General features: G+C 31.0%; 1 long non-coding RNA gene across 50 annotated transcripts in view; it reads right to left on the bottom strand.

Moving 5' to 3' along the window:
• LOC121129277 (uncharacterized) overlaps positions 1-8,945 on the bottom strand; it is a 66,961-nt gene extending 58,016 nt beyond the window's left edge. The window contains exons 1-10 of one of the 50 annotated variants that reach the window (XR_011783538.1): positions 8,574-8,911; positions 8,424-8,510; positions 8,192-8,374; positions 7,721-8,070; positions 7,232-7,635; positions 5,603-6,448; positions 5,194-5,539; positions 4,591-5,115; positions 4,435-4,526; positions 4,277-4,361 (exon numbers count right to left, since the gene is read on the bottom strand). This is a non-coding gene — a long non-coding RNA (uncharacterized lncRNA). Of the gene's footprint in view, positions 1-4,276; positions 4,527-4,590; positions 5,116-5,193; positions 5,540-5,602; positions 6,449-7,155; positions 7,636-7,688; positions 8,375-8,419 lie in introns of all 50 variants that reach the window. The other 49 variants (XR_011783539.1, XR_011783532.1, XR_011783513.1 and 46 more) reach the window with 49 other exon arrangements.
• Positions 8,946-21,411: the final 12,466 nt, after the last annotated feature.

Below are 21,411 nucleotides of genomic sequence, written 5' to 3'. Positions count from 1 at the left end.
TATACTAAAATGACGTTCACGGTCGACGTTTAGTCCATTCAACATTTTGTCCATTCGATATTTTGTCAGTCGACGTTTTGTCTGTCGAATATTATTGTAATCTATATTTAAACAACCTAATTTATATTGAATTATTATATTTAAATTTCTTAATAAATATGAAATACTAATTTGACCAAAAATAAATCCAAAACGACATTTTTTAAAGGCATTTTTTTTTTTTTTTAAATTGAAATATAGGGTATATTATACAACTTCAGCTAGGATAGTAAGTACTTAGTAAACTAAAAATAAAAAAAGATATTAGCTTCTAAGTAAGCTCTTTTATTTTACTCGAGATATTAGTGTTTATATACATTTGTTATTAATTATAATCAAGATAAAGTAATAAATAAATCATTTTTCAAATACTCAAAGGTTTGTATCAATTTGTTATTTACTTTGATTTTCATCTATATAGTTCTTTCATGTCGATACATGGCACTGAATCGTAGTTATACCCTTAAAAAATAAATATTAAAAGAAAAAGAAGGATTTTATATGCCAAATGTTTTTATAATTAATTGATCATTTCATAGGAAAACTTATCTATTTTCAGCAACAAAAGAATTAACACAAGCCTTATCTCCCACATCATCATCATCATATGATAAAATTTAAGGTGCAATATATCAAATTTTGATACTTTTTCATTGTATTAGAATACCACAACATCTAATAATAAATTACCTTTCAAATAGTGCATACAAAAATGAATATTTTAGTGGAGAAAGAAGTTAATAAATTATACATATAAGTAAATAACAATCGCTACTTTAAATGTCTCTTTATGCTAATTTTACTTATTTTTCGAAAATATTTTAGTAGGTATGTTGTGTGGGTTTTTATAATCAGGTCTTAATGCGTACGAGTATGTACTAATATAAATTGTTATGTTGATGTTTAACCTTTTAAAATATGTTCATGGCAGTTATAATGCTAATATTTTGATTTCCAAAAAAAGAAAGTACACAAAATTCGGCATTTTAGGAAAGAAAAGTTAATATATTGATAAATTAATACCCCTGTTATTTTTTTAAATTTTTTATTCTATTTTTGTCTATTTTTTATAATTAATAAATGAACTTTCATTTTGAGTAAATTATACACATCAACTGTACATTATATTTACATTCTAATTATGTAAATTTTTCCTTCAGACTTTGATTTGGATACGTTTTAATATGGAGAAAAAATTATATTGAGATTTTTTTGGAGAAATTTTTGGAAAATAGTTAAATTACTTCATAAAATCTTTAAAAATATCATTTGTGATAATATATATTCACAAATATTTGAAGTTATTGTAAATACTTCTTCCTTATTTTACTAAAATATTGAGGTAATTTTAAAAAGTTTGTTGAACGATCCATTTTATATATATACTAAGACTCCTAATTCCCTTTTTTAATTCGTATTTAATATATGTGCGTTCTCTGTCTCCAGTCACTCTGTTAAAAAAAATAAGCTATTAGTTCAGAATTTCATTATTCCCAAAATGAACAAAAATCCAAAACATTGCATTGAATCAGTACCGTTTTAAATTTATAATAAAAAATATCATCTATATTATGAGAACGATAAAAAAGGTGACATTTTCTTTATACATACATTGAAAGCAAGAATCAAAATTTAAAAAAGAAGAATAAATCTCTCAGTATTTGAAAAAATAAAAATGTTTAGTGTAGGTTATACAGAGATTTAGTAGATATTATTTTGTACATAATCCTATTCATCACAACAGACAGGTAAAACAAAAGTAAAATTATACCATGTTTATGAAAAAACCTTAGTGTTTACATGCAATGAATGATCATGTCGAATGATATTTTAGAGCAGTTATTATTTCAAATAATGATAAAAATAACTCATAGCTAGAAATTAATCATTACTAGAGTAGGTTTTCCCTCCGTTTCTGGTGCCATTAAGAAATTTCAATTTATAAAGAATTCTTCCGCTTAATATAAAACAAAAAATAAAGACTGTAAAATTTCAGGAATTACTTTCGTTGCATATTGGTATTGATTGACATTTATCTTTGCACATATTTTACCAAGCAGATAAAGTAGGTTTGCATGGTGCTGTCCATTTAATTGAGAAAATAAAATTATTTATGAAGTATGCTGGCTGTTTTTTTTAAAGGATATTATAAAGCTTAGAGAAGAACACATATTCAAGTTGATCAATCGTTCGTTCCCCTTTCCTATTATTGTCAAATGTCAAAATTCCTTATTCTTATTAATCCCTTCTATTTTTATAAGGTTTTAAATTATACATACATATCAATCTACAACGAGGATCATTCTTAAAATTTAAAGATCTTTATTTTCGGTTTTAAATAAAATATTTGTTTTTTTAGTCAAAAAAATTTTAATTTTTTTAGAAAAAGGTCACCATGGCCTTGAAGGCCAAAAAATGTTACCAGACACATTTTTGAGTCTTAAAACATATGAAAAATTTCAGTATAATCCATTATTTGTGTCTGTGTATTTAACAGATAGATTGTTATTTATTAAATTTGTCATGTTCTTTTTGCTGCATATAAAAACTAAAGTAAATTCAATTTCAGTTTTTTAAATATTTTAATCCATTTTATTTGTTTAACCAATTTTTGAATACGAAAAAATCATGAGTATATGAATCTTAGAAAAAAAAATTATAACTATTACCGGGTGCGGCGAAAAAATATGTATACTTCGTTTTTGCTATATAAATCAAAGTTAAGTTTTTGTTAATGCGATAAGATTGTTCCGGTCAAATACTTAAAAAAAATGAAAAAAACTATATCGTCCCAAGTGTCTTAAAAGCCGAGAAAATACCATTTGAACGTAACAAACGAATTTTGCTATGCACAATTATGCACAAATAATTTATTCATCAGAAAAGTTAGTATTAGTTTTATAAGTGTTCTTATATTTTATATGCAAGCCTTCAATCTTGAGTAAATTCAATTTAAAAGTTAAAAAATCTGTTTATTTTAGAGGTTTTGTTTGAAAAGAAAGAAAATCACGTTTTTCAATTATTTTTGTGCCAAAATAATTTATTTTAAGCATAAATAACACTTTTAATAGGAAAAATGTCACTAGAGCGAAATATATTTATTTTAGTAGTGTTATCCTTTGATTCTAAATATGCTCTCAGCTTGTTGATATTTGACTGAAGGCTTTTCGTAAAATTGCAATAAGTTTTTGGTATTTTTCATAATTCTTAAAATTTAAACATTTTTAAGCGCTTGGTATTGAAGATGGGGCACTAATAGTTGAATATATATTTAAAAGCATAATATTAACAAATTCCCAGAACCTTATATATTTTTTTTTAATAATCAAGCCTAGTAAAAAAAAACAAAAAAAAAAAAACGAATACAACGATTACAAAGTAGAACAATTTTAGATAATAATCTAAATATTTATACATATATATTAACTCTTGTTTCGTCTTACGGGTCAAAATGACCCGTTTTCAACTTTAATCTACGAATTAAACATCTTATTGACATTTTTCAGTCAACAAATGTATTGACTTTTTCTTAATTGACCTCTATAGAAGAAAAAATATGAAAAAAAATATTTTTTATCATTTCATTTTTGCTGAAATGACTTGTGAACAAAGATTGTTTTACGAGTCATTTTGACCCGATTATTATAAATGATATTTTTTTTAGAAAATCTTATACATATGGAGGAAACATTTAGGGATTATTGATGTATATTCTTATAGAGACCAAATATGATTAAGAGTACTCTTACTATAGAATTAGTAGATTTAGAGCAACAAAGATATTTAAAACGCAATATGTATATTCATGAACGTTACCCAAAAATAACTTGTAAAAAATTCCTTAATGAGGAAGAGTTGCAAGATCTGGAGGAGGAAGATAATGTTTCAGATGAAAATGAACACTTGACTCATCCTCATATGAAGAAGATTTTTTTTCTAGATTTTGACGTCGCCGAAATAGCCATTCACAAACTACAGATCCCAGCCTATGATTTATCATATCTAGATTCAGATATGGGTCCGGGAAATGCATTAATAGGTCTTAAAAAACCAATAGATATAAAAAAATTACTAATTTAGAACTTCCCATAAAATACGAACAACGTACATCGGGGAGATCTTTTTCCATTGATATCAGAGGCCTTAAAAAGGCTATAGATTTTAGGCTAACTAAAGCTTTTAAATTACGAGCCTACAAATGTGTAGGAAGAGTAGAGGAAAATGATTAAATAAATACCTTGAAACTTTTTGTGGAAGACGTGAAAAAAGAAGGTTATGTTCGATCGGAAGTAAACAGGGAAAGTCTTGCCATACATCCAGCCCTTAAGGTGCAAGAAAATGTTATAGAGAGTAGTTCAATCGTATTTCAAGTGTTGAGTGACCCATCAATAATACCTTCGCTCCTTCCAGTAAAGGGGCAAATAGTCAAATTGAATTGTGAGAGGATGAGAAATCAGTGTTCCAACTGTTTCAGGTTCAGGCACTCTCTGAAAAAATGTAATGGAGATAAGGTTAATATACGAGAATATCAATATCACTTGTTTAACTCACTAGTAACGAGGGGAAAGGTTGATAGAGCGGCAAAAACATATGCTCAAGCGGTACAAAAGCGCAAGTTGGGAGATGTAGACACTTTGTGTTGAAATTAAGAGTAATACATACTTAAAAGGTGAGTCAAAGACAGTATCGTATAAAGATAATCAAAAATCTTGCACTGAACACCCTAAAGAGATATTGAATAGTAATGTATCCATAATTCAACATGCTGTAGTGGTGTGTTAACCTCAGAGAAGGTATCCTTGAACGAGGCTACTGAAGAGTCAATGTCGAAGATAAAATCGAGAAATAACCCGCTTTCAAGTTCAGTGATACAACTGGAAAAAGAAAATACGTGCAGAGTTGATGAAGGTGATACTGGGTCGGTTAAGAGTTCAATCGTCTCGCTAGGTTGTATGAAAAGCAACGCCAGTCTGTTGGAGGAGTCGAATGAAGAATTTTTAGGAGATGGACCTCTTCTTAACATCCATACCAGTAAAGGTTCTTATGAGTGCATGTCAAAGAAAATACTAATATTATCTAGAAAAGAAGATACAAAATATAAAAGACAGAGGTCTCCTGCCACTGAAAAAGGGAAAATAAACGAATTGAACAAACCTTCAAAAGTAAACAAATACAGTCTCAAAAGTAATAGTACAGAACAATTAGAACAACTAAGTATGGATGAATATTATCAAGTGGATACGGTGGTAGTTTTAGACGAAAAGCGTGAAAAAAAAGACTGTCGTTCAAGCCCTCATGAATCCAAATCGCTTAAGTCCAGCCGGGAGGAGACACCAAGGGATAAAAATAGACCTCCGACATTAATACAAAATTTATAAAATTGTAAACTTTAAAGTCCGATGCCTTCTCTATTTCCATTCAATGTCAATTCTATTTACAATGCACAACGGGTCATGAAGTTAGTTAGTTATTTACATTCAATCGGCTTCCCAGATATAATCTGCATAAAAGATAGAGGAAAGAAGTTATAAATACAATACTGAATTTAGTTCATAATACTCACAGAGAGTCACTGGAGTTAAAAACCTTACTCCAATCACAAAGCCAAGTTATTTTCATTAATAACATATTATGTTAATTCGATTTCATCGGTGGTTAGGGCAAAAAAAGTTTTTAACTATTTGAGTATAATTTCTTTCTCAGACATCATAATCTTAGTAGATACTAGACTAGAAGACCCCAATTATGTACGACATCTTATCCCTAAATCTCATGTGTTCATTCTCGCTAAAGCAGTTAGGCATACTTCACACCCGTCCAGAGGAGTTATTGTCCTTATAAAGAGTTCTCTCAATCCCCAGCTTGTGGCTACAGATCCGGATGGGAATTATATTGTGGTAGACATAGACTTCTTTTAAAAAAAAAACATTGTATGCAATCTATGGTAGTAATTCAAACTCAAAAGATTGGTTTTCTAATATAGTGGAAAAATACTCCCCCTCACTGGGAAATGAAGCCTTCATTGCAGGTGATCTCAACGTCACCTTCAAACCAGACAGAGATGATCGTGGATATAAGGGGTCAAATAATAAAGCCAATACCAAAAATCTGGACAAAATTATTAAAACTCTGAATTTGTGCGATCTGGGTTTGACCACGGAAGCAAACTCTCCTCTAATGACGTTTCGCACAAAGACCAAGTCTGGAAGGGATATATATGGACGACTTGATTATGTTTTTTCATCATACAGAGCATCAAACCTTCTTAAAGATTTTAAAGTCCTTAAATGCTACATTTCGGATCACAACCCAGTGTCTACATCATTTGGTTACCCATCTGGACCCCGTAAATCACGTTGGAAATTGAACGTGTCCCTGTTGGACTCAAAGGAGATTCGTAAGGAAATTTCTGAAATGATAGAAAAGAATAGCGTTAAATTGTCTCAACAACCTTATCACATCCTGGGATGCTCTAAGGAATATTGAAATGCCGTCAAGAAATATATTTATAGAAAGAGGGATAGAAGCTGCAAAGTTATGAAAAAATTTAAAGAGTCAAATTGAAAAAATCGACGACAAATCCCCTAGGCGATCCCAGAAATGGAGAAAATTATTGAATATGAAAATAGGGGAGCTATGATCAGAATGAGACAGGAACTGGCCGAATTAAATTTAAAAGGGAAAACGTCCTGTAAGTATTTAGAGGACACTCTTCGTGGGAAAAAGCTTTCATCCCTTAAATTATCTTCAGGTGAACTTACTGAGGATTCAATAAAAATTTCTAGGGAAGCTTGCTACTTTTATCTGAAATTGTATGGTTTCCACGATTGTTTACCAAAAAAAAACTGTGCAGTTTCTGTCTATATTGGAGATTGCTGAAAGAGCAAAAGGGTGGATGCCACTTCTGTCCTATACCAGGGTCCCTAAAAATGAAAGTATATTCGTAAACTTTGACTCAACTATTAATAGATAAGAAATTTTAAAGTTCGTCCGGGGCTATAACAGGAATTACAAGTCTCCAGTACTATCAGGATTAACCTTCGAGTTTTTTAAAATTTTCGACGAGAAACTGGCGCCAATCCTTGAACAAGTTTTTAGGGGCATTAGGTTACATACCAGATTTTATTAGTGATGATGATATTAAAAATTATCGTCCAATTTCTCTACTCAACACATCGTATAAGATTCTTACGGGCATACTTAACCAGAGGGTGGTTAAGATCCTTCCTCTTATTATATCCCCAGCACAGAAAGGCTTCATGAAGTCTCGGAGTCCAGAAGACATTCCCCGGTCTCTTCAGGACGCTATGGATTATTAAGTGCGCACTAAAATAAAATACACTGCACTTCTGATGGATTTCGAAAACGCCTTTGACACATTGTCTCATAAGTTCATAATAGAGCAACTTTTTAGGTTTAGCTTCCCTATTGGTTTCGTAAAAATGGTTTCAGCAATTCTGCGAAGTACTTCGTCAAAGATTGATTTACCACGAGCGAGTAGCTCCATGAAATTTTGATCGGAAGGCCAGCTCGGCAGGGTGATCTACTCTCACCATCCCTCTTCTTATGCTTATGAATGATTCGAGTATTGAAGGTCTAAAAATGAGAAACATGTCGTTAAAATGTTTGCTGTATGCAGGCGACCTTACTGTATTTCTTACAGGGTGTGAAAATGGCTTACTGAAATCTATTAATTCTTTCATGGAGGTGCTCCAGATTTTCTGGAAGAAGTCAGGACTTAGGATTAATCTTGGGAAGACATAAATTTTGTCGAACTTTGAAGAATTCCTGAGGCCACAACTTGGAAACTTTGCGTTCGTTACGTTAACCTCTCTACTTGGAATTGAAGTTGCTTTGTCCAACTATGAGGCTAGAAGCAAGAACGAAAATAAAATAATGAATATGCTCTAAAGAAGTATCATGATTTAGAGGATCACTCCCCTTTCTAGGTACGAAGCAATGTTAGCATGGAACATTTACGTCCTTCCAAAAGTTTTTTATCTAATGAGGTACGTCCCATTCTCGGTCGAACTGTGTGATGAAGTATATATATAAGATTAGGAACGATCTAGTTTGGAAGCTTTCGAGGGCGTACATAGCAAGATAGCAAGTGATTCACCTTCACGGCCCTAACGAGCCATTAAATTTTAACCTGAGAAGTAGAGATGAGTGCGCCAAGGAGGTCGACTTATATTCAGCGAGTCAATTCTTCTGCCAGGGGGAAGTGGATTTGAAGGACTTTATACTATTATGGAGGGCTCGAAAGAGTTTCTCACAGCCTGGGGACCATGTGTCAAATGGGTCTCCGATTCCATTCTTCTTCGCTGTTAGATGTCTGAAAAAATCAGAAAATTAGAAGATTCCACAATCAAAGACGTACTAACCCCGAAGTCCTCGTGAGGAGAAGAATGGAGAGGCTTGGTCTAGACTGGAACTCTTCAAATGCGAGTCCGCGCGTGGTATTCCAGGATCTTTATTTGCGACACAAAGCAAAAATGGTTTAGATATAGACTAGCAACATCGTCTATCTTTACCAACAAGAGTCCAAATACTCCTGAGGAGCGAATGTGTCATTTTTGAGGAACTGTAATCGAGACTTCCTTCCACCTCTTTAATTTTTGGACTTGTGGTGAGAGTAGTTGTCTCCATTACAAGAAGAGGTTGAGTCCTTCCGACTGGCTTGTCCCGACGTCAGTAAATATGGAGGAGGCTCTAAAGATAGAGTTTATCCTAGGCAAAGTTCAGGGGATAATATATGCGGCAAAAGTAAACGATCAACCCGTGCCAGTAGGGATTGGAAAATTAGTCAAAAGACTATTAGTGGAGCTTGACTCTTTTAAAAAAAACAATGCTATTAAACAATAGGGATCTATAACCAGTTGATCTAGGAAAGAAGGAGGGAGGATATTTGCTTTTAATCTCTTTTATATGTATTTTGTATTATTATTATTATAATTTTACAATTATGCTCCTCGTCTCCTTAGGAGCGCGTGGTAGAAACCTTAAGAACGTTGTATTTTTATTTGATCAACTAGTTTTTGTTTTTTTTCACTGTTTATTTATTGTATTTATGTAGCTAAAGAGGTCTTTGGGCACTAATTTTAAACTACAATGTTTATTTATATTTTTTTATTAAATGTAATAATTACCCAATTTATTATGGTGTATTCTTATATATTATATAATGTGAAGTTAAGACATTAAAAAAATTAAAAGATTTTTTCTTCTTGAATGTGATTTGTTCTTGTCAAATGATTGGTAAGATTGAATTGTCCTCATTAGAAAAAATAAAACGAGGGTAGGAAATATACTCATAACATCATGACAATTACTCCTGGATCCACAAGATAATATGTCATAGCCAATTCGAGGGGCATCCTATCATTATTTTGTCAATATATCACTTCAAATATTGAACGAATCATAAAAATGACTAATTTGTAAGATTTTACAAGATATGGCGATAATTAAATAACCCTTGATAAGAAGCTTCTATATCTTATCATTTTAAATTTGTCTGATTCTCTATATATAACTTATATTACAATTTATAACCAATATTTCAATAATAGGGCGTTTTAGTAGTGTCCAACCTTCACCAAGAATAGCAGTGCGGGCTCTCGACGAGTTTAAATTGACGCGAATATAGTTGGACTTTTATTTCATTTCATGCAATTTAATTTTTTTAATTTATTCATGCTTATTTATTTTACTATCTCCAATATAGGTTATAATACTTTATATTATATGTAAATGTTTGTGTGAGTGTGTATGTTTACCTCAATCACGACCAAACTAATTAATGGATTTTCCTGAAAATTTTCATGCAGGAAACGGTTCTAGAGACATTTATTTGGTCTTAGGGGTCATGGTGGCCTTAAAATTGCATTTTTTTACCATTTCACCTGTACAACCTGAGGACTGGGGTGTATTTGGATATTAACGGGTTCTTTGATAATCAGTGAAACGGCGGTTGAGAAATTTAGCTTAACTTGGCCCCAGAAGTTCACTTGCATAACGTGTTGGCTGTAGCGTATTATAGCGTATAAGAAGTGTTCCTTGTTGTCTATAAACATGGTGGCGATAGAGTTTAAACTGTATTTTGGCCCAGTACTTCTCCTGTAAAACCCTCCTCTCAGGTTTTACAGGCAAAGTACTGCAAAACACCCCCCGTGTTTTGCCATATTTGGAAGTTTCCTTGATGCTCAGAGACGCGACTGCGAGTTTGCCGTCTGACCCAGAGTAAAGCAACTACTTCCTCATGGCCTGAAAAAAGAGTGCTATATATGTATAAGTATACTCATACTCATAAAACAAATATGAGAATAATTCTGAAAAAATTACGTTTTTTTAAATATGAAGCAGAACAGTTCTTATTTAATTTTATTTTCTCAATGATCCAGGCAGCGTCAAACAGACCTACTCTAGTAATACTTAAATTTATCAATTTACTAGTAATCTATTGCCACTGGTAATCATTAGTTTTTTATATCTCAACCAAAAACATATTGTCAGAGAGAGATCTCAATGTTAGTAGATATGCAAAAAGAAACAAATCTATCTTCTTCCTCCGTTTTTCTGCCTAGCAACAGTTTTTGTTTTCTTCTAGCTCTTTCTACTATTAAAAATAAGAAGTGAGGGGAAGATTGTATTAACCAGTTAATTCGCCATGTCTGAGCACTTATGAAAATTCAATCTGTTTAATAATTTTTTAGGTAATAACATGAAGGGAGTTACAATAGCCAGTTAATTCGTCTTGGATAGCTGCAATTCAATTAAAAACTTATGAGTCTTCTATTGAAGCATTGGATATTACGCAGGATACTAATTTATTTGGAGGTAAAGTAATTTTAAATTGGGTATATAGTTGGTGGATGAATTAAGCCATCTTTTCTTTAGGCAAGTTGGGAGTAGGTTAGTTTATTGGCATGGGGTTGAACAGGTTTTAATTTATTAAGGTTATTATAATAAACTTTTTATTTGTGATAAAAAAAACATGAACAAAAAAATTATTAATCATTACTTTGATTTAGATACATACTGAGAGGATTGTTACGTAGCTACTGATTATTTGGTATGTTTGCCATTTGTTGGGTTGTTTTCAAAGCATATGTAACTGTGTGAGTATGGGCGTACACAAAACCGGTTTTTCATATGTAATTTTTATCTTTTTCGTCTATTTTCGTACTATATCCGGAAGCGAGCAACGTTTATCCCGCTGTGGATGTAAGGAATTTAACTTTAGCAAAAAATTACATAACGTGTAATATCATTTTTTTAAGCACATAAAGCTTTTTTATAAAAAAGAAAAAAAAAGTTTATTCCATAAATCTTTTTTTTAACTTCCTAAAGAAACCTTTCTGGACAAAAAGCGGGGTGTAATTTTTTTCTCCGTTTTTTCTTTTTTTTTTGTAAAACGAATTTTTATTTGCCATTCGTAAATTTTGAAAGGTCAGAATGCGTGACAGCTCAATTTTGGGGTCCCGTGATGCCCCCTAATATGTAATATTGAGCAGAAATAGGTCAGGTTCTATCCTCAAAAATCATAGCCTCATAAGCAACTGCTCACTCGTATGCCCAGCCCTAATAATTAGTTCTTTATATAATTGTATACTTTTATTCGCTATGCGATCCTCATAATTAACTATTCCGATTATGAAGGATTTATATACACTGAATCTCTATACATGATCTACTTGTTTTTATATTTGTATTTTATTGCTCTGAACTCTTGTATATAAACTGGTAAGTCCTTACTCTGGAGAGAAGCAGAGATCACGTTTCCACTTATAGAACTAAAAAATTTCGTTTTTATGTTTATTACTGATTTTTTTTCTACTTTTAAACCTATAAAAAAGTCAAAATATTGAATTTTTAATTTTTTTTTTTGAAATATTCTCAAATACGAAAAAACTAATTAAAAATTTATACTCATTACTTCAAGCGCTACTACAATTAGTTATGATATTTAAAAAAAAAAATGTGTTACGGAATTTAAGTTGAACTTCAGGCTTGTGAAATTATATGAGAGAAGGATAGAATTTGAGTAGAAAATTCAATAACCTAAAAGAATTTTATTCTATTAAATTGCTTAAGTGTTAAAATAAAAAATTTGTTCACTCTGACTCATTTTCAAAAGTAAGAACTATATCTCATTCTTATATAAATATAGATGAAAAAAGCGTAAAATGAGAGTGAAGTACTTAAAGTGTATGAATAACAATACATGTGAATGATTTTCAAATGTAAATTCAAGTATGTGCAAGTATATATATATATTTTTTCATTTTCTAGCATAAGTATATTATCAAACATATGTGTTTTTCTATTATAAAAAAATGTTTCTCCTAATAAAATATTCACTTTTATCGTTTATAGTATTCTTCTTAAATATCTATAAGGTATTTGAGGTTATTCAAGGAGTGAACCTTCCACTACCAATATGGCTAGGAATCTAAAGTAATAAAATCCATATTGTCAATAAGGTAGGACATATTATTGTAATCTTCATAAATGATTGACAGATTTTATGTGACTCTACGTCTCTATTCTCAGAGAAGTCGGAGCTCAAATCTCAGTAAGTCTCTGCCTTAAATTCACCCTACTTCTTACTTCAATATAAAAGAAGAAGAAAAACTCGAGTAGTACAGCATTGGGGGAAATTAGGATAACAAAAGCACGTCTTTATGAAGATACTCCTTACCATCGGTGGCTTTAGATGAAATCCAGAGCGAGGAATAAATTGTCTATCAGATTTTGAAGAAATCCTAGGAATTGCTATACTATATTGATTTATTGATAAATGTACAAAATGTAGAATAATCAATGTGTTACTCACATTTAAAATAGATCAAATCATTAAAAACACAAAAGAAGTAGCTGCCTTATAATATGAGTGCTATTCAATATTAAGCTAATGAAAGTAAAATACGCTGATGCCCTATTGAATAAATATTTGTATGAAAACTTGTTGTCAACAAAAAATTTATACTGTTTATTTAATGAATTTATAAACTCACATTGTAATATTAAATGTTTAAATCACGCATATCCCCGAAAAGTAAATTAATTTGAAGGTTTTATCTAATATGTAGATATATTACAATTGCTAGTGTTACACCATGCCATCATCCCCCCTCGAAGAAACGTCAGATGCTAGGCTGAGAAAAGAAAACGATGTAAAAATTAATATGTTCAATCCTTTTTATGAGTGACGAGGCTTAAATAAGTTCCCTGTGGCCATTTGGTGGAAAAATCAAAATGATTAACTCGTGAAGAAAGCCTTCTTTGTTTTTTTTTTGTATACAATCCTGATGTTGATTCTTAGAAATTGGTGAAATATATTGGATTTGAATTCTTCCTCGATTTGATAGAGAGGCGTTAACTCCCAAATTTGCAATCATGATATTTATTAATGATAACTCCGCAATTCTCAACGTAATCAATCAAAGATAATAATTAGAAAAATAAAAAACAGCAATAGTTGATAATGTATTTTAGGCCTGAGCTTGTAGAAATGAAAAAAAAACAACAAAAAAACAACAACATTGTACTGTCCTTCCTGAAGATGTTAAAAAATTAGACTTTACTAGAGTAATTATTTTAGATCATAATTGTTTGCGTTTGAAAAGTTATTTATGATTAAGTTATTTTTTCAAATACCAGATGAAGGTCTTAACCGATCTATTAATGTATCTCGTATTGACTATACATTAATGCCAAAGGAAATTCTTCAGATGTAGTTCACTCTGGAAGAAGTGAACAAACACATTTGTTGTCTTTTATAACCATAATGAGATTTAGTTATTTTCAAATCTATTGAAAAATGCAGAAAAAATATCTTAAGTGGTACCATACACATTAAAGCCATGGGCAACTGCTTAAAAAATATCTAAAATCCCCGCAAACTCATAGAATTAAATCTTTTTTTTTATTTTCAAGTCCAGACTCGACTACTTCTGCTATGATTGGATCCCTCATGATCTGTGAAGGAATTGTATATAAGAATATCTTCATTATGCAACTCTATATTGTTCAAGGCAGGATAACTGTTATGATCCTTGCTCAGCAATTATGTAGGCCAAATATTTATAAATGGTTGAACATTAGAAATCCGTATGATGTATAACCCTTCAAACAAAGTATATCTTAAATATTAATTGATTATGAAAAGTTGCTTCATCATCCAATTATATTTAAATAAAATTGATTGCCAATTATTTATTTGTACACTACATTTCAATCAAATCACTCAGGAAATGACTTTATATCATATAAACTGTATTATAGTCGAATAAAAGGACAATTAGACTATATTCTGGTTTCTTCATCCATCTCTTTAATTCTCGCAGAATTCTGAATACTTCTTAATAAATTTCATACTACTCTTCGATCTATACATTATCATTATTCATACTAAGTTGTACTTTTAAGTTATATTTAATGTGTCCCGGAAACTATAAGCTCTCTCTTAGAAAATGTTCGACTTACTTAGAATTAAATAATATCATTGATGAAACCCTGAGAAAGCCTGATCAAGGTCAACGCTCACCTTAATTGACTTTTGGTGGTATCTCCCTATTTTATCATGATTTTTATTTTCTAGTTAAGATGTCATGAATTATTGTCCTCTAGAGACTTATACGCACAGCAGGGAAAAGTTTATATCATGTTTATCAAGAAGAGAAATGCTCGTTCTAGGAGTACAATAATCAATCACGGAATTATCTCGACCAGGAGATCACAACTAAACTTGTAAGGATCAAGAATGTGCCTTATGATTCGTATAATATTACGAAATCTGTTAATTCAATGAACTGTGAAAGTGAACCAACGCCCTTAATGTGTGTCTTGATTCAAGCTAGGGAGGGAACGTCAGTCAAATTTTGAGCTTGGGTTGAAACTTAAGAAAAATCAATTATTGCTATGAATTTTGTTAGGACTTATGGAATGCTCATCGATGTAAAAGATCAAAAACTAATTTCTACAACCAATAATGGCTCTTTAAATTGTTTTTGGAGTACAATATTTCATATTTGGTTTGAGTGGCAATTTACTCCTGTATGTGCTCTATTATCGACGTCTCTAATGATGAAATACTACTTGGATGGAAGATACTTTAAGGGTTATTTTACAGAGGTTTCTCTCCATCCCAAAGGTTTTTTTAACCCTTTATTGGGTGAATTATTAAAACACTGTTGAAAAAAATCGATATTTTAAAGATACAGTCTTTTGGGGCTTATAAATGAAATCAATTTATTTTTTTAAATTTTTAATTATATTTTTGAAAACAACTCCATTTGGCATCATTCATCGTTAATGTTTAAATATAATTATATAAAACAATTTTTTTATAAACCATATTATCATATCTATTTATTCTTAAATTCTATACAAAAACTTAAAAATAAGTTTAAGGGCCTTACTATTATGAAGTTCAATAAAACAATTACGATCAACTACCAAAAATAAATGCATCTTGTATCTGTAATGCACAAGTCTTTCTGTATCTAATACTTTGACTGAGCTTCTCCTATCCATATTAATTCATGCTGTCATGTGAACTGAACAAGATGAATGGTACCAGTTTCTTGGTCAGATACCAACAGTGGTTGTTCATTCTCTTGAGAACAGAGGTAATGAATATATGCATCAGCAGCAGATGTAGTGCTCACCAAGTGGCCGGTGTAGAGTAATTCTGTGAACTTGAAGATGGAAGATAGTATCCTTGCTGGGTAGTTCCATTATATTTCAACAAATTTTCAAACAATTTTATACCCACTACAATGAAAATTTATTTTAACTACACTGTTGCATAGAGTATCATTAAATATGATCACCTAAAAAAATAATTTTAAAATAAGGCAAAGCAAGATATGGCCCTTTTTAAAATATTAACCACTAAGTGGCGCTCAAATTTTGAAAAACTTTAATCACTGATTTTAGAGGTTATACTTTTGATAGAAGGTTGATTTTGGTATCAAATTATATGTTTTTCGGGGTGAGGAGCTTGAATTTGATGGTATAGTTAGTGTAAAATAATGAAAAACAATGATTTTCAATGTTTTTATGTTTCGAGAGGCATATCTTTGGGGCCCAATTTGAGGATGAAGGATTGCACAAAATTTTGAAAAAAATTGTTTTTTGATTTCTTCAAGAGTTCCATATTCCGCTAAAAGAATGCATTTATGTTCTTCACTTCCTTGAACATTAATTCAACCATGCGAATTTAATATTAATATCGGGTATTTTGAATTATATTTCAACATATGTAATAAATCCATGGTTGAATTATGTGAAAAAATATTTAAAAATGGCATGTAAGCAGTTAAACTTATACTTCCAAAAAAATAATATCTATCAAAAAGGTAATATCTCACTAACCGGTTGGCCGATTTTAATTTTGTTTTTTTTTAAAGTGTAAATTTAACTCATACATGCAATTTTTAAATATTTTAAAAAATAATTCAACCATGAGTATATCATATTTGTTGAAATATAATGAAAATACCTTGCTGTATTTTAGTTCCTTGGAAGACATGCGCATTTTAATGCAGTAAATGTTTCTGGCCAACACTGCCGTGTTGAATGGCACCTGGCTTGTCCCAATGAATACCAATAGGATTTTCCTCACCAAACTGAATAATACACAGTTCGGCCACCTTTCTGTAATGTGCCTATGGACTGGTTTTCTGAAGGATATACTTATGTTGCAATTGTCCGTGTCATCTTCTATTTCAAGTATTTCTTAAATTGGCCGAAAACTGTTGGGGAATCCTTAACTTCTCTCACATTTTATTCTAATTGTTGATTATTGGATTTTCAAAAGTATTAAATTTTCCCGAAAAAGCCTGCCACGCACCTCCAATTATTGCCTCTCATTTGTGATTCCTAAAGGATCTAGTCTTTGTATTTTGTAAAGTTCTGTTTTCATTAACTTGCTAAATTAGAGTTTTACTGAGAAAGTAATCACTCCATAATTAACTACACATCTAACATAGACCTATGTAGACTTGAGTGGGATGAGTCCCCAGTCCAGGCCCATGAATGCATTCAAGGCAAAGAAACTTATCGACCCCTATGCCATGACATATTTATTCCACTTTAATTAATCATCTATGACGAGGCCAAGATATTTAAAGGTATGTAAAGAGTAAAATTGTAACCTTTTCTTCTTTTAGTAAATTACATACACTTGGTTTTGTTACCACTAAAAATAGTTTTGCTGCCTTGAGCCAATCGTGAGAGCTTATCGATAACTCCTTGCATCAATTGTGTTGATGACGATCAGCCCCCCTAAAACATAGTGTCAGGTCATCTGGATATGCAATCTTATAGATTAGTCTTTCTATAAGATCAATTACTTCTTGAAAGAAAGATTTCAGGCAAGTTTGGAGAGGATTCCACCTTGTGGACATCCTCTTCTTAGTATTGCCGAAGCTCTCGTCATCCAGCTTGGCAAAAATAGTTCCATTTTTAGAAGGTTACTATACCAGCAAGTGGGAGAGATTGATAAGATTAACGAACAAAAAACTTATTTTAACGAAAAGGATGATATAACATCACAGGAAGACATTGCATCAAAATCACCTTGTGATATTTCCACAACTAAAGAGAAGGAGAGTAATGTAAGTTCTTGCTCTGATTTTTATCTGAAGAAAAAAAAAGATTAATAAAGCAACACAACTCCTCCTATTTGCCTGTCTCTCAGGCATTTAAGAGTGATGGAATGGTCATCATCAAATTCTGAGAGTGGTTGGATTAAGTTTTCACTATTTGTTAGTGATGCAAACAGTCCTAGAAGAACATACTTCCAACAGATGAATTTGAAAAATGTTGCTCTCATTGAAAGGGATACTTAAGGTCTTATTATAATTGATGTTAGATCGGTCTCCTGTGAAACCCCTATAATCCTGAAATCATTCTAATGAAAACCCCAATCCCTCAGTCTTCTGGATGAAAGTATATGTTTCTCTCTTACAGGATAATAAAAAGACAAAATAATATTTAATCCAAAAGTAGAATGTTGATATTTTGTATCACATATTCCTAAGTTTTGCTTGACGGATCTTGTAGTACGTACGTTGAAAACTAAAAACATCAAAGACCTGATTCTTGCAACTTGCAACAAATAGTAGTTGGACCAATATTTTGTTATTTTTTATTATTCTTCTTTAAGTTTTACCATAATTCAAAATCTGTTAGCCAAACAAGTGATACGGCAATTAAACTTAACTTTCTTTATCTTTGCATATTTGCCCTTTCTCTTTAAAAAACTATCCCTTAAAAACTCAACGAAAAATAATAGAAACAATAGAGGCATGGTCCGCTTTGCCAGATGCTCCACTAAATATCGATCCTATATATATAGTTATATGTATATTCTTTCGGTCTTACACAAGCAGAGATTGTATGACAACTACACCCGAGATTTTATACTCTATGTATGAAAATCTAACCCAGCATTTATTTAGTTATTTTTAGTCAAACTATTGTAGGCATTAAAAAATAAAAGGAGACGTAAGATTTATAATATTGAATATGGAGGACAATTACAATTATTAATAAATTAAATCTTTGCATTCCTTCGAAAATCCCTCACTATCATAGAATGACGTATGACTGACAAACTTGATGAAAGAAGAAGGGATTTTACGCTACACACATTGCAGCTTCGTTAATTTTCCTTACATAGTATATCTGCAGTAAAATTAAATGCATTTGACACGTTAATAAGTACCAATTAATTTACCTTTCTTTGCCATAACTGAATAAGATTTACTCAAATTCTTTGCTTGATCATAACCCTTCTCTATTGTCATTATTCATTTTAATTGTTAATTGTCGGTTGGATTTAAATTAATTAGTGTTTATCAATTGTGTTATGTCACAAAAGATTGACAAATATCTATCATTTGACAGATTCATAACTTTCGGCTAAGCTTATAAAATGTCCTCTAGTGTCTAATAATAAAAATTTATCATTTGTCTAATTGAACTTGTGTTTGATTAGAAACGAAGACAATTTTTCTTTCCTTTTAAGTGTACACACAATGGAGATTAATAACAGAGTACATATATTATTCGTTGTTTTTAATAAACAACGACAAAATTTTATTAATCGAAACATACAAATAAGTTAAATAATTTTATATTTATTGAAATGTATCTTACTCAAATATCCCTTTACATTGTCCTTGGTCAACTGAAAAGAAAGAAAATTGAGAATTTATCAGTAAGACTGGCTTAAAGTTTTATATTTTTCTCAAACATACAAAAAAGTACTTATTATTCACTAAAAGGATCTTGATATTTTCAGAGAAATCTGAAACCCAAATATCAACTAACATACCACACTTTAATATCAAGGATGCCAGTGATAACGCTGAATAGCAACTATTAGATTGATCTTATTGTTTAATCAATTGATGAATTATTTCATATATTAAAAGCTCTTATTTATAATGGTACATAAATATAACAAAAAGAAAAGATGAAAAACAGATATGTTTAATTTTTTTTAATATTCATAGGATTTCATATTTAAGTAGATTTTTCCTTTTTATATTATTAAAACAAAGTAGATATTTTTTAAAATATAAGTTTCAAGGGAATAGTTTTTTCCTAAGATTTTTTTTTACAAATAAGACAACATAAGAACACATAAAAATGGAATTATTATATTTTTGGCCTATATTATGAGTAAGAAATGCCAAAGATTTATTTTATCTAGTTGTACGGATGTTGATGATGAATTGTTTTCATTTGATTTATAAGAATTATAAGAAAACCAAAAAAACCATTAGACTGGAATATCATATTAAACGGTTATTTCAATAATGTAAATTATTATTTATTTCGAAAGAATACTAATCATGGTTATTATTTCTGTAATTCAACATTTTTTTATACTTTATTTAAACTCTAGAATGCAATCTAAGAATTTGAAACAATACCAAAACATCACTTTTTATAATAAAATCCATTATTGATACCTTTAATGATTTGAAGTAATTTTATGTACTAATAGAAAAAATATTCTGCAATATTTTACAAATGGAAGATCCCCTGAGATTAATTATTAGTTATTGATATTAAAGATAATAAATATAATATTGTTATGTGTATGAAATTGACTTAATTTTCTTTATTACCTAACTAGCAGTACTCTACATAGTCCAAACTACATAAGCCCCAATTTTAACAGAAATACAAGGTTAGACCATCATGTGATCGGGCTTGCTAGAATTTTCAATTTGATGTATTGTACAAACTGCTGGGCAAAACAGGCAGATTTTGACAAAACACACAACCACTCATAGTCTATGACGTCACTATTGCTAGAATTTTGAATTTAATGTATCGTAACGACTGCTGGGCAAGAAAAACAGATTTTGGCAAAACACGCAACATCTCATCAACTATAACGTCAATATTAAAAGCGTAGTGGAAGTCAAACATCAGTCGTACATGCGACATGGTATAACCTTGTATTTCTATTAACCTTGATTATCACTAATTTTGATATAGATGCAGTAAGCCACCGTCTTGAAACTAAATGAGTGACTTGTGGAGTGTGATCTTGAACATGGTGGTAAAGAACTGTCATTCAACTTCTGCACACAGGTGATCCCTTCCGCAGCTTTCTTTGATTTGTACGTGTTCAAAAACACCTGGAACCGCACTTCATTTTCAGATGCCATTTTCTTATTGGTGTACATATCTCATATAACATTTTCAACAATAGGCAATAGGGGATGTGTTGATTTCAGATGCAAGTCCAACTGGCTAAAAACTTTTACTGGGGGAGCTTCAGTGGTTTTATTTCCCCCTTTCCATTGAATGAGAATGTATATTCACAACCCGTGAAGGCATGATCGACAGGTAGTGATTTGCAGAATGTATCACCAAGTGATGCATGCATCTGAGTTATGCTAAGATATCACCGAGTGTTGTTGGTTTGTTCGACTTATCTAATGAAGAACATCAGCCTAGGTTAATTACTAGACAATCAGTGTCGGATGTGTGGATAACAAAGTTGTTTGTAGACGGTATTTGTGCAAGATGGTATAAATTACAACTATTAGCTTCTTCATGTTCGCTGCACAGCCCAGCTTCGACACTGCTAGCGACTCTTCCATCGACAACGTTGTAGCTATATAGCATGTATCTCCTGAATTAGCAAAGAATGTCTTCTGTTACAATACACAAGCCAAACTATCATTCTCCCATCTGTCGACAGGATCAATGACTGTTTAAAACTGGTATTTCTGAGGGATTTAATCCAGTTAAGGCTGACAAAAGATATCATTGTTCTAAGTGACATAAGTTATTTCAGGATGTCAAACCTTCCGTACCTTATGGGGTGGAATC

Source organism: Lepeophtheirus salmonis, chromosome 14, assembly GCF_016086655.4.
Source record: "Lepeophtheirus salmonis chromosome 14, UVic_Lsal_1.4, whole genome shotgun sequence".
Classification (NCBI taxonomy): domain Eukaryota; kingdom Metazoa; phylum Arthropoda; class Copepoda; order Siphonostomatoida; family Caligidae; genus Lepeophtheirus; species Lepeophtheirus salmonis.
The sequence above is the reverse complement of the archived record's forward strand: the minus strand, read 5'-3'. Positions and strand labels throughout refer to the sequence as shown.